This window comes from Pseudophryne corroboree, chromosome 3, assembly GCF_028390025.1.
Source record: "Pseudophryne corroboree isolate aPseCor3 chromosome 3, aPseCor3.hap2, whole genome shotgun sequence".
NCBI lineage: Eukaryota > Metazoa > Chordata > Amphibia > Anura > Myobatrachidae > Pseudophryne > Pseudophryne corroboree.
This window is the reverse complement of record NC_086446.1, coordinates 750,463,936-750,478,117: the sequence shown is the minus strand read 5'-3', so window position 1 is coordinate 750,478,117 and position 14,182 is coordinate 750,463,936. Positions and strand designations below refer to the sequence as shown.

The 14,182-nt window shown below is 49.1% G+C and overlaps 1 protein-coding gene across 1 annotated transcript in view; it reads right to left on the bottom strand.

Moving 5' to 3' along the window:
- Positions 1-14,182, bottom strand: part of RRP12 (ribosomal RNA processing 12 homolog) — a 210,120-nt gene that overhangs the window by 7,592 nt on the left and 188,346 nt on the right. The window lies entirely within an intron of this gene.

The following is a 14,182-nucleotide window of genomic DNA, read 5'->3' as shown; positions in this document are numbered from 1 at the left end:
TCATCGTTTTTGAGAATCTCGCAGCCCATTCTGATTGCTGCTTGCGTGATTCCGCCATCTCCTTGGAGATTTTATCTGCAAGGTTTTCTACCCATGACCTTTGACGGAGCACTGCTCCCAGGTGTAGCGTCCCTGTCTAAGCAGGAGTCGCACACCCCGGAGCTGCCAACACGCGTGCTCTTCTTGTTGCCAGTCTCTGTTACCTCTCGTACAAACATAACAGGTCTTGGTTGTTTAAACCCCCTACCAGGGTGCCACGCAGCACTTTCCCCTTTAAACTAGGAAAAGAAAGACTGCGGTAGATGACGGAAGCAAGGGTATCGGATCCGGCTGGAATTACTCTTCCCTTTCTTATATTGCAAAAGTAACAGGACAAGAATAAATAAAGTAAAAAATAAAATAAAATAAATAATAATAATTAAAAACACCAGCTGACTAAGTTGGTATCCGCCTGCTTCCTTGTATTTTCTTCAGGATCTTTGTAATAGAAGTCCTTTGAAAATATATATATGGTAAAGTAGAATTATTTTGTTCAGGAGATCCTCAGTATTTTACTCAATATATACTTTCACCAGCAGAGGGAGCTGTTGCTACAATAATCATCCCTCTTGGTATCTATACGAGGGGGAAGGCTGATCCCTGCCCCTTGGAATGGCCCCACTTAGGAATAATCAAAATGGCCGACATTGAAGAATTTTGGGAACTTCCAAATCTCCTTTCTATGCCTAGGTAAACCTGATCTATTATACCTCACTATTTAGCGCTTATAATTAATGCAGCCTGTCACTATAGATTTCAATATATATACCCCACACATGCTTGTAACGCTTGCTACACCCGCACTGACGGAACGGCATCAGGAACCACTAACCTCCGCAGCCCTTCTCGTCAGACCAGTCCCCACTGTCGCACTTCATTGTGGTATGCAGTGGCCGTCTCACACTGGAACTGGTAATTCTGGGCACAGGCAGGCGTTTCTGTAGGGTTGTCTGCAGCAGCCAGAGGAGTATGCGGGTCTCCTCAGCCACGCGGAATACACTGCCGCGTCTCTGCCCCCCCGCTGCGCGCGCCCCGGGACCGCTCAAACTAAGTCCCGTAGCGGCGCTTGCTAGTGTCTCCCCTCACGCGCTGTATGATCTGGCTAGCGGCGCTTGTCAGAAACTGCATAGTGGGAGAGTTAGTCATAACCCCCCGGCGTGCTCTTCCAGCCCCGCTCAGTCTCTGCTAGCTGGCTGACCGCTGTGCCGCTGTGGTGATGGGGGGAAAAAATAAATAAATAACCTAACATGGGCCCTCATCATACAACCAGTACTCACTGCGCCCTTGGATTAGAGGATCTCCTAGCAGAGAGATGCAGATCCCTTCAATAGGGATCATTGTCTCTCCAATATTAAGCAGCCTGGTCCCCCTTTTGTTAGGTTGACGCAGCCCTTATTACAGATATATGTTTCTAGTCAGGAGCTCAGTGCTCTATGTGCTGTACCTCCAGCACAATTTTTCAAACTGAAGGAGGGGGGATGTGAAGGGGGAGGAGCCGGTTGTGCGGACAATGCTAATTTTAGATTGTGCCACACCTCCGGTTGCAAGCTTCACACCCCTACTGTATAGGACTCCAGTGTCCCCTACGTGGATGAAAGAGAAAACTTTGTTACGCCGTGAGTAAAATACCAAACTTTTGAGCTAATTTACTTGTCGCAGGCGCGCTGCGTACATTGCGCATGCGCAGTTTGCGACTAATCGCTCCGTAGCGAAAAAAAATAACGAGCGAACAACTCGGAATGACCCCCTATATGTCTAGCAGACCCCTGTAAGATGGGGTATGGGGCATTGGGTCGACTCAACTTAGGTCAACAGTCATTAGGTCGACCACTGAAGGTCGACATGGGCATTAGGTCGACATGTACTAGGTCGACACGTGAAAAGGTCAACATGAGTTTTTGGACTTTTTTTGGTGTCTCTTTCTTCGTAAAGTGACGGGGAACCCCAATTAGTGCACCGTGTCTTCTCGCATGGCTCGAGGTGCCACAGGTTACCATTTCCAATTGTAGTCCACGTGGATCATCAAGTATGAAACAGTCCAAAAAATGGAAAAAAAAATTATATATATATATGTGTATATATATATATATATATATATATATATATATATATATATATAATAAGAATTTGCACACCGGTAATTCTATTTCTCATAGTCCGTAGTGGATGCTGGGGACTCCGTAAGGACCATGGGGATTAGCGGCTCCGTAGGAGACTGGGCACAACTACAAAGAAAGCTTTTAGACTACTGGTGTGCACTGGCTCCTCCCACTAAGACCCTCCTCCAGACCTCAGTTAGGATACTGTGCCCGGAAGAGCTGACACAAGTAGGAAGGATTTTGAATCCCGGGTAAGACTCATACCAGCCACACCAATCACACCGTATAACTCGTGATACAATACCCAGTTAACAGCATGATAACAACTGAGCCTCTCAACAGATAGCTCAACAATAACCCTTTAGTTAAGCAATAACTATATACAAGTATTGCAGACAATCCGCACTTGGGATGGGCGCCCAGCATCCACTACGGACTATGAGAAATAGAATTACCGGTGAGTAAATTCTTATTTTCTCTAACGTCCTAAGTGGATCCTGGGGACTCCGTAAGGACCATGGGGATTATACCAAAGCTCCCAAACGGGCGGGAGAGTGCGGATGACTCTGCAGCACCGAATGAGAGAACTCAAGGTCCTCCTCAGCCAGGGTATCAAATTTGTAGAATTTAGCAAACGTGTTTGCCCCTGACCAAGTAGCAGCTCGGCAAAGTTGAAGAGCCGAGACCCCTCGGGCAGCCGCCCAAGAAGGGCCACTTTCCTCGTGGAATGGGCTTTTACTGATTTAGGATGCGGCAGTCCAGCCGCAGAATGTGCAAGCTGAATCGTACTACAAATCCAGCGAGCAATAGTCTGCTTAGAAGCAGGTGCACCCAACTTGTTGGGCGCATACAGGATAAAAAGCGAGTCAGTCTTCCTGACTCCAGCTGTCCTGGAAACATACAGTATTTGCTGGCGTATAAGACTACTTTTTTGCCCTGAAAAACATGCCTCCAAGTGGGGGGGTCGTCTTATACGCCGGGTGCACTTCAGTTGGGATAGACATAGCTGCCATAGTGGCCTCCCGATGCCCGCCCACCTCATTCTACTCACCATCCAGTATCGCGCGATATCCAGTGCGGCCGCGGCGGGTCACTAGTGCCAATTACAGGGAGATGCAGGGACTGGCCGGAGGCGCTGCAGTCGCGTTGTGGCCGTACAATGGTGACAATGACAGGTACTGTAATGGCACTAATACTAATACTAATGGCACTCATGTGAAACCGGTAACACAAATGCACACAGGGGTATACTTTTATACATTTTACAACTTTCTCCTCACCCCCTCCCCCCTTCTTATGCATACCTTGATAAATACTCCCTATCCAAATCTCTTATCAGGTCATAATATACAGTATGTCACAAATCTGATGTTCTTTTACATTTTATTTGGTGTGTGGAAGGGGGTAGTCTTATACGGCGAGTATATAACAAACTCTATATTTTGAGTGGAAATGTTGGGGGTCGTCTTATACGCCCAGTCGTCTTATACGCCGGCAAATACGGTAATTTTTTTAGGGCCCTGACTACATCCAACAACTTGGAAGCCTCCAAGTCATTCGTAGCCGCAGGCACCACGATAGGTTGGTTCAGATGAAAAGCTGATACCACTTTGGGGAGAAACTGGGGACGAGTCCTCAATTCTGCCCTATCCATATGGAAAATCAGATAAGGGCTTTTACATGACAAAGCCGCCAATTCTGAAACACGCCTGGCCGAAGCCAAAGCCAAAAACATGACCACTTTCCACGTGAGATATTTCAAATCCACGGTTTTCAGTGGCTCAAACCAATGTGACTTTAGGAAATCCAACACCACGTTGAGATCCCAAGGTGCCACTGGAGGCACAAAAGGGGGCTGAATATGCAGCACTCCCTTAACAAAAGTCTGAACTTCAGGTAGTGAAGACAATTTTCTCTGGAAGAAAATCGATAGAGCCGAAATCTGGACCTTAATGGAACCCAATTTAAGGCCCATAGTCACCCCTGACTGTAGGAAGTGCAGGAACCGGCCCAGCTGAAATTCTTCCGTTGGGGCCTTCCTGGCCTCACACCACGCAACATATTTTTGCCATATGCGGTGATAATGGTTCGCGGTTACTTCTTTCCTAGCTTTTATCAGCGTAGGAATGACTTCCTCCGGAATGCCCTTTTCCTTCAGGATCCGGTGTTCAACCGCCATGCCGTCAAACGCAGCCGCGGTAAGTCTTGGAACAGACAGGGCCCCTGCTGCTGTCTGAGCGGTAGAGGCCATGGGTCCTCTGACATCATTTCTTGAAGTTCCGGATACCACGCTCTTCTTGGCCAATCCGGAACAATGAGTATAGTTCTTACTCCTCTTCTCCTTATTATCCTCAGTACCTTTGGTATGAGAGGAAGAGGAAGGAACACATAAACCGATCGGTACACCCACGGTGTTACCAGAGCGTCCACAGCTATCGCCTGCGGGTCTCTTGACCTGGCGCAATATTTTTCTAGCTTTTTGTTTAGGCGGGACGCCATCATGTCCATCTGTGGTTTTTCCCACTGGTTTACAATCATTTGAAAGACTTCTGGATGAAGTCCCCACTCTCCCGGGTGGAGGTCGTGCCTGCTGAGGAAGTCTGCTTCCCAGTTGTCCACTCCCGGAATGAACACTGCTGACAGTGCTAACACGTGATTTTCCGCCCATCGGAGAATCCTTGTGGCTTCTGCCATCGCCGTCCTGCTTCTCGTGCCACCCTGTCGATTTACATGGGCGACCGCCGTGATGTTGTCTGACTGGATCAGTACCGGCTGGTTTTGAAGCAGGGGTTTTGCCTGACTTAGGGCATTGTAAATGGCCCTTAGTTCCAGAATATTTATGTGCAGGGAAGTCTCCTGACTTGACCATAGTCCTTGGAAGTTTCTTCCCTGTGTGACTGCTCCCCAGCCTCGAAGGCTGGCATCCGTGGTCACCAGGACCCAGTCCTGTATGCCGAATCTGCGGCCCTCTTGAAGATGAGCACTCTGCAGCCACCACAGCAGAGACACCCTTGTCCTTGGAGATAGGGTTATCAGACGATGCATCTGAAGATGCGATCCGGACCACTTGTCCAACAGGTCCCACTGAAAGGTTCTTGCATGAAACCTGCCGAATGGAATCGCTTCGTAGGAAGCTACCATTTTTCCCAGGATCCGCGTGCAGTGATGCACCGACACCTGTTTTGGTTTTAGGAGGCCTCTGACTAGAGATGACAGCTCCTTGGCCTTCTCCTCCGGGAGAAACACTTTTCTCTGTTCTGTGTCCAGAACCATCCCTAGGAACAGCAGGCGTGTCGTAGGGACCAGCTGTGACTTTGGAATGTTTAGAATCCAGCCGTGCTGTTGTAGCACTTCCCGAGATAGTGCTACCCCTACCAACAACTGCTCTCTGGACCTCGCCTTTATCAGGAGATCGTCCAAGTACGGGATAATTAAAACTCCCTTCCTTCGAAGGATTATCATCATTTCCGCCAATACCTTGGTAAAGACCCTCGGAGCAGTGGAGAGACCGAAAGGCAACGTCTGGAATTGGTAAGGACAATCTTGTACCACAAACCTGAGGTACTCCTGGTGAGGATGGTAAAATAAGATTTTACTTACCGATAAATCTATTTCTCGTAGTCCGTAGTGGATGCTGGGACTCCGTAAGGACCATGGGGAACAACGGCTCCGCAGGAGACAGGGCACAAAATAAAAGCTTAAGGATCAGGTGGTGTGCACTGGCTCCTCCCCCTATGACCCTCCTCCAAGCCTCAGTTAGGATACTGTGCCCGGACGAGCGTACATAATAAGGAAGGATATTGAATCCCGGGTAAGACTCATACCAGCCACACCAATCACACCGTACAACTTGTGATCTGAACCCAGTTAACAGTATGATAAACGCAAGGGAGCCTCTGAAAAGATGGCTCACAACAATAATAACCCGAATTTTTGTAACAATAACTATATACAAGTATTGCAGACAATCCGCACTAGGGATGGGCGCCCAGCATCCACTACGGACTACGAGAAATAGATTCATCGGTAAGTAAAATCTTATTTTCTCTGACGTCCTAGTGGATGCTGGGACTCCGTAAGGACCATGGGGATTATACCAAAGCTCCCAAACGGGCGGGAGAGTGCGGATGACTCTGCAGCACCGAATGAGAGAACTCCAGGTCCTCCTCAGCCAGGGTATCAAATTTGTAGAATTTAGCAAACGTGTTTGCCCCTGACCAAGTAGCTGCTCGGCAAAGTTGTAAAGCCGAGACCCCTCGGGCAGCCGCCCAAGATGAGCCCACTTTCCTTGTGGAATGGGCTTTTATTGATTTTGGCTGTGGCAGGCCTGCCACAGAATGTGCAAGCTGAATTGTACTACAAATCTAACGAGCAATCGTCTGCTTAGAAGCAGGGGCACCCAGCTTGTTGGGTGCATACAGGATAAACAGCGAGTCAGATTTTCTGACTCCAGCCGTCCTGGAAACATATATTTTTAAGGCCCTGACAACGTCAAGCAACTTAGAGTCCTCTAAGTCCCTGGTAGCCACAATAGGTTGGTTCATGTGAAATGCAGAAACCACCTTAGGTAGAAATTGAGGACGAGTCCTCAATTCCGCCCTGTCAGAATGAAAAATTAAGTAAGGGCTTTTATATGATAAAGCCGCCAATTCTGACACACGCCTGGCTGAAGCCAAGGCTAACAGCATCGACACCTTCCATGTGAGATATTTCAAGTCCACAGTGGAAAGTAGTTCAAACCAATGTGACTTTAGAGAACTCAACACCACGTTGAGATCCCAAGGTGCCACTGGAGGCACAAAAGGAGGCTGTATGTGCAGCACCCCTTTTACAAATGTCTGAACTTCAGGTACTGAAGCCAGTTCTTTCTGGAAGAAAATCGACAGGGCCGAAATTTGAACCTTAATGGACCCTAATTTTAGGCCCATAGACAGTCCTGTTTGCAGGAAATGAAGGAAACGACCCAGTTGAAATTCCTCTGTAGGGGCCCTCTTGGCCTCACACCACGCAACATATTTACGCCAAATGCGGTGATAATGTTTTGCGGTTACGTCCTTCCTGGCTTTGACCAGAGTAGGAATGACTTCTTCTGGAATGCCTTTTTCCCTCAGGATCCGGCGTTCAACCGCCATGCCGTCAAACGCAGCCGCGGTAAGTCTTGGAACAGACAAGGCCCCTGCAGTAGCAGGTCCTTTCTTAGAGGTAGAGGCCACGGTTCGTCCGTGAGCATCTCTTGAAGTTCCGGGTACCAAGTCCTTCTTGGCCAATCCGGGACCACGAGTATAGTTCTTACTCCTCTCCTTCTTATGATTCTCAGTACTTTTGGTATGAGAGGTAGAGGAGGGAACACATACACTGACTGGTACACCCACGGCGTTACCAGAGCGTCCACTGCTATTGCCTGAGGGTCCCTTGACCTGGCGCAATATCTGTCCAGTTTTTTGTTTAGACGTGACGCCATCATGTCCACCTTTGGTTTTTCCCAACGGTTTACAATCAGGTGGAAGACTTCTGGGTGAAGTCCCCACTCTCCCGGGTGAAGGTCGTGTCTGCTGAGGAAGTCTGCTTCCCAGTTGTCCACTCCCGGAATGAAAACTGCTGACAGTGCTATCACATGATTTTCCGCTCAGCGAAGAATCCTTGCAGCTTCTGCCATTGCCCTCCTGCTTCTCGTGCCGCCCTGTCTGTTTACGTGGGCGACTGACGTGATGTTGTCCGATTGGATCAACACCGCCTGACCCTGAAGCAGAGGTTTTGCTTGACTTAGGGCATTGTAAATGGCCCTTAGTTCCAGAATGTTTATATGAAGAGATGTTTCCATGCTTGACCACAGGCCCTGGAAATTACTTCCCTGTGTGACTGCTCCCCAGCCTCTCAGGCTGGCATCCGTGGTTACCAGGATCCAATCCTGAATGTCAAATCTGCGGCCCTCTAGTAGATGAGCACTCTGCAGCCACCACAGGAGAGACACCCTTGTCCTTGGCGACAGGGTTATCCGCTGATGCATCTGCAGATGCGATCCGGACCATTTGTCCAGTAGATCCCACTGAAATGTTCTTGCATGGAATCTTCCGAATGGAATCGCTTCGTAAGAAGCCACCATTTTTCCCAGGACCCTCGTGCACTGATGCACTGAGACCTGGCCTGGTTTTAGGAGGTTCCTGACTAGCTCGGATAACTCCCTGGCCTTCTCCTCCGGGAGAAACACCTTCTTCTGGACTGTGTCCAGAATCATTCCTAGGAACAGTAGACGTGTCGTTGGAATCAGCTGCGATTTTGGAATATTTAGAATCCACCCGTGCTGACGTAACACTACCTGAGATAGTGTTACTCCGACTTCTAACTGTTCCCTGGATCTTGCCCTTATCAGGAGATCGTCCAAGTAAGGGATAATTAAAATGCCTTTTCTTCGTAGAAGAATCATCATTTCGGCCATTACCTTGGTAAAGACCCGAGGTACCTTGGTAAAGACCCGAGGTGCCGTGGATAATCCAAACGGCAGCGTCTGAAACTGATAATGACAGTTTTGTACTACAAACCTGAGGTACCCTTGGTGAGAAGGGTATATTGGGACGTGGAGATAAGCATCTTTGATGTCCAGAGACACCATATAGTCCCCTTCTTCCAGGTTCGCTATCACTGCTCTGAGTGACTCCATCTTGAATTTGAACCTTTTTATGTAAGTGTTCAAGGATTTCAGATTTAAAATTGGTCTCACCGAGCCGTCCGGCTTCGGTACCACAAACAGCGTGGAATAATACCCCTTTCCTTGTTGCAGGAGGGGTACCTTGATTATCACCTGCTGGGAATACAGCTTGTGAATGGCTTCCAAAACTGCCTCCCTGTCGGAGGGAGACTTTGGTAAAGCAGACTTCAGGAACCGACGAGGGGGAAACGCCTCGAATTCCAGTTTGTACCCCTGCGATACTACCTGTAGAATCCAGGGATCCACTTGCGAGTGAGCCCACTGCGCGTTGAAATTCTTGAGACGGGCCCCCACCATATCTGAGTCTGCTTGTAAAGCCCCAGCGTCATGCTGAAGACTTGCCAGAAGCAGGGGAGGGCTTCTGCTCCTGGGAAGCGGCTGCATGGTGCAGTCTTTTTCCTCTTCCTCTGCCCCGGGGCAGAAAAGAGTGGCCTTTTGCTCGCTTGTACTTATGGGAACGAAAGGACTGAGTTTGAAAAGACGGTGTCTTTTTCTGCTGATGTGGAGTGACCTGGGGTAAAAAGGTGGATTTTCCAGCCGTTGCCGTGGCCACCAGGTCCGATAGACCAGCCCCAAATAACTCCTCCCCTTTATACGGCAATACTTCCATGTGCCGTTTGGAATCCGCATCCCCTGACCACTGTCGCGTCCATAACGCTCTTCTGGCAGAGATGGACATAGCACTTACTCTTGATGCCAGGGTGCAAATATCCCTCTGTGCATCACGCATATATAGTAATGCATCCTTTAAATGTTCTATAGTTAACAAAATATTGTCCCTATCCAGGGTATCAATATTCTCAGTCAGGGAATCCGACCATGCGACTCCAGCACTGCACATCCAGGCTGAGGCGATTGCTGGTCGCAGTATAACACCAGTATGTGTGTATATACTTTTTAAGATATTTTCCAGCCTTCTATCAGCTGGTTCTTTGAGGGTGGCCGTATCAGGAGACGGTAACGCTACTTGTTTAGATAAACGTGTGAGCGCCTTATCTACCCTAGGGGGTGTTTCCCAACGCGCCCTAACCTCTGGCGGGAAAGGATATAATGCTAATAATTTTTTAGAAATTAGCTGTTTTTTATCGGGGGAAACCCACGCTTTTTCACACACCTCATTTATTTCCTTTCATTGCCGTGATCATGTAACGTGTGGCCCTACTGGACATTACGTTTGTCTCGTCACCGTCGACACTAGACTCAGTATCTGTGTCAGGGTCTGTGTCGACCCACTGAGGTAACGGGCGTTTTAGCGCCCCTGACTGTGTCTGAGACGCCTGGACAGGCACTAATTGATTTGCCGGCTGTCTCATGTCGTCAACAGTTTTTTTGTTTAAATACAATCATCCAGTCAGGTGTCGACTCCCTAGGGGGTGACATCACCAACACAGGCAACTGCTCCGCCTCCACATCATTTTCCTCCTCATACATGTCGACACACGCGTACCGACACACAGCACACACACCGGGAATGCTCTGATAGAGGACAGGACCCCACTTAGCCCTTTGGAGAGACAGAGGGAGAGTCTGCCAGCACACACCCAGCGCTATATATATATATATACAGGGATAACCTTATATGTGTTACTCCCTTATAGCTGCTGTTAATATATTTATTTGCTGCCAAACGTGCCCCCCCTTCTCTATTTTACCCTGATTCTGAAGCAGGACTGCAGGGGAGAGTCAGGGAGCCGTCCTTCCAGCGGAGCTGTGAGGGAAAATGGCGCTTGTGTGCTGAGGAGATAGGCTCCGCCCCTTCACGACGTCCTTATCTCCCGCTTTTTCTGTGTAAAATGGCAGGGGTAAAATACATCCATATAGCCCAGGAGCTATATGTGATGTATTCTTTTTAGCCACCTAAGGTATATACTGTAATATTGCGTCTCAGGGCGCTCCCCCCCCCAGCGCCCTGCACCCTCAGTGACCGGAGTGTGAAGTGTGCTGAGAGCAATGGCGCACAGCTGCGGTGCTGTGCGCTACCTTAGTCTTCTGCCGCCGATTTCACCGGACCTCTTCGTCTCTTCTGGCTCTGTAAGGGGGACGGCGGCGCGGCTCCGGTGACCCATCCAGGCTGAACCTGTGATCGTCCCTCTGGAGCTAATGCCCAGTAGCCTAAGAAACCCGATCCACTCTGCACTCAGGTGAGTCCGTTTCTTCTCCCCTTAGTCCCACGATGCAGTGAGCCTGTTGCCAGCAGGACTCACTGAAAATAAAAAATCCTAAACTAAACTTTTATTCTAAGCAGCTCAGGAGAGCCACCTAGATTGCACCCTTCTCGGCCGGGCACAAAAATCTAACTGAGGCTTGGAGGAGGGTCATAGGGGGAGGAGCCAGTGCACACCACCTGATCCTTAAGCTTTTATTTTGTGCCCTGTCTCCTGCGGAGCCGTTGTTCCCCATGGTCCTTACGGAGTCCCAGCATCCACTAGGACGTCAGAGAAATGGGGACATGTAGGTAAGCATCCTTGATGTCCAGCGATACCATGTAATCTCCCTCGTCCAGGCTTGCAATAACCGCCCGAGCGATTCCATCTTGAACTTGAATTTTTTGATATATGTGTTCAAGGATTTCAAATTTAAAATGGGTCTCACCGAACCGTCCGGTTTCGGTACCACAAACATTGTGGAATAGTAACCCCTTCCTTGTTGAAGTAGGGGCACCTTTACTATCACTTGTTGTGAATACAGCTTTTGAATTGCCTGTAACACTGCCTCCCTGCCTGAGGGAGTGGTTGGCAAGGCAGATTTGAGGAAACGGCGGGGGGGAGACGTCTCGAATTCCAGTTTGTACCCCTGAGATACTATTTGAAGGATCCAGGGATCCACCCGTGAGCGAGCCCACTGATTGCTGAAATGCTTGAGACGGGCCCCCACCGTACCTGGCTCTGCCTGTGGAGCCCCAGCGTCATGCTGTGGACTTAGAGGAAGCGGGGGAGGACTTTTGCTCCTGGGAACTGGCTGTATGCTGCAGCTTTTTCCCTCTACCTCTGCCTCTGGGCAGAAAGGACGCGCCTTTAACCCGCTTGCCCCTATTGGGCCGAAAGGACTGTACCTGATAATACGGTGCTTTCTTTGGTTGTGAGGGAACATGGGGCAAAAATGTAGACTTCCCAGCTGTTGCTGTGGAAACGAGGTCCGAGAGACCATCCCCGAACAATTCCTCACCCTTATAAGGCAGAACTTCCATGTGTCGTTTGGAATCTGCATCACCTGTCCACTGCCAAGTCCATAACCCTCTCCTGGCAGAAATGGACATTGCACTAATTTTGGATGCCAGCCGGCAAATATCCCTCTGTGCATCCCTCATGTATAAAAGTGCGTCTTTTATATGCTCTACGTTCAGCAAAATAGTGTCCCTGTCTAGGGTATCTATATTTTCTGACAGGGAATCTGACCACGCAGCAGCAGCGCTGCACATCCAGGCTGAAGCTATAGCCGGTCTCCGTATCACACCTGTGTGTGTGTATATATAGATTTCAGGATAGCCTCCTGCTTTCTATCAGCAGATTCCTTCAGGGCGGCCGTATCCGGAGACGGTAGTGCCACCTTCTTTGACAAGCGTGTGAGCGCTTTATCCACCCTAGGGGATGTTTCCCAGCGTGACCTATCCTCTGGCGGGAAAGGGTACGCCATTAGTAACCTCTTAGAAATTACCATCTTTTTATCAGGGGAAGCCCACGGTTCTTCACACACTTCATTTAACTTTTCAGATGGAGGAAAAGCTACTGGTAGTTTTTTCTCTCCAAACATTATACCCTTTTTTGTGGTACCGGGGGTAACATCAGAAATGTGCAACACATTTTTCATTGCCCCAATCATGTAACGTGTGGCCCTACTGGAAGTTACATTAGTCTCTTCGTCGTCGACACTGGAGTCAGTATCCGTGTCGACATCTGTGTCAACCATCTGAGGTAGCGGGCGTTTTAGAGCCCCTGATGGTTTTTGAGACGCCTGGGCAGGCACAGGCTGAGAAGCCGGCTGTCCCACATTAGGTATGTCGTCAAACCTTTTATGTAAGGAGTCGACACTATCATGTAATTCCTTCCACAGCACCATCCACTCAGGTGTCGACCCCGTAGGGGGTGACATCACATTTACAGGCATCTGCTCCGCCTCCACATAAGCCTCCTCATCAAACATGTCGACACAGCCGTACCGACACACCGCAAACACACAGGGAATGCTCTGACAGAGGACAGGACCCCACAAAGCCCTTTGGGGAGACAGAGAGAGAGTATGCCAGCACACACCAGAGCGCTATATAACACTGGGATCCCACTATCAATGAGTGTTTTCCCTATAGCTGCTTTTTTATATATATTAGATATATATATATATCTATACTGCGCCTAAATTTAGTGCCCCCCCTCTCTTTTTTACCCTTCTGTAGTATTCTCAGACTGCAGGGGAGAGCCAGGGAGCTTCCTTCCAGCGGAACTGTGAGGGAAAAATGGCGCCAGTGTGCTGAGGGAGAAGCCCCGCCCCCTTTTCGGCGGACTTTCTCCCGCTTTTTCTGTGATACTGGCAGGGGTAATTTTACATCTATATAGCCTCTGGGACTATATATGATGTATATTTTGCCAGCCAAGGTGTTATTTATTGCCCTCAGGGCGCCCCCCCCAGCGCCCTGCACCCATCAGTGACCGAAGTATGAGGTGTACATGAGGAGCAATGGCGCACAGCTGCAGTGCTGTGCACTACCTTGGTGAAGACTGAAGTCTTCTGCCGCCGATTTTCCGGACCTTCTTCGTGCTTCTGGCTCTGTAAGGGGGACGGCGGCGCGGCTCTAGGAACGAACACCAAGGTCGGGTCCTGCGGTCGATCCCTCTGGAGCTAATGGTGTCCAGTAGCCTAAGAAGCCCAAACTACCACCTGTTAGGTAGGTTCGCTTCTTCTCCCCTTAGTCCCTCGCTGCAGTGAGTCTGTTGCCAGCAGATCTCACTGAAAATAAAAAACCTAAATATACTTTCTTTCTAGGTGCTCAGGAGAGCCCCTAGTGTGCATCCAGCTCGGCCGGGCATAAGAATCTAACTGAGGTCTGGAGGAGGGTCTTAGTGGGAGGAGCCAGTGCACACCAGTAGTCTAAAAGCTTTCTTTGTAGTTGTGCCCAGTCTCCTGCGGAGCCGCTAATCCCCATGGTCCTTACGGAGTCCCCAGCATCCACTTAGGACGTTAGAGAAATATATATATATATATATATATATATATACACACACACACACATATATATATATATATATATACACACACATACGTGTGTGTGTGTGTGTGTGTGTGTGTGTGTGTGTGTGTGTGTGTGTGTGTGTGAGAAACTCATGTCGACCTTTTGACCTGGAGT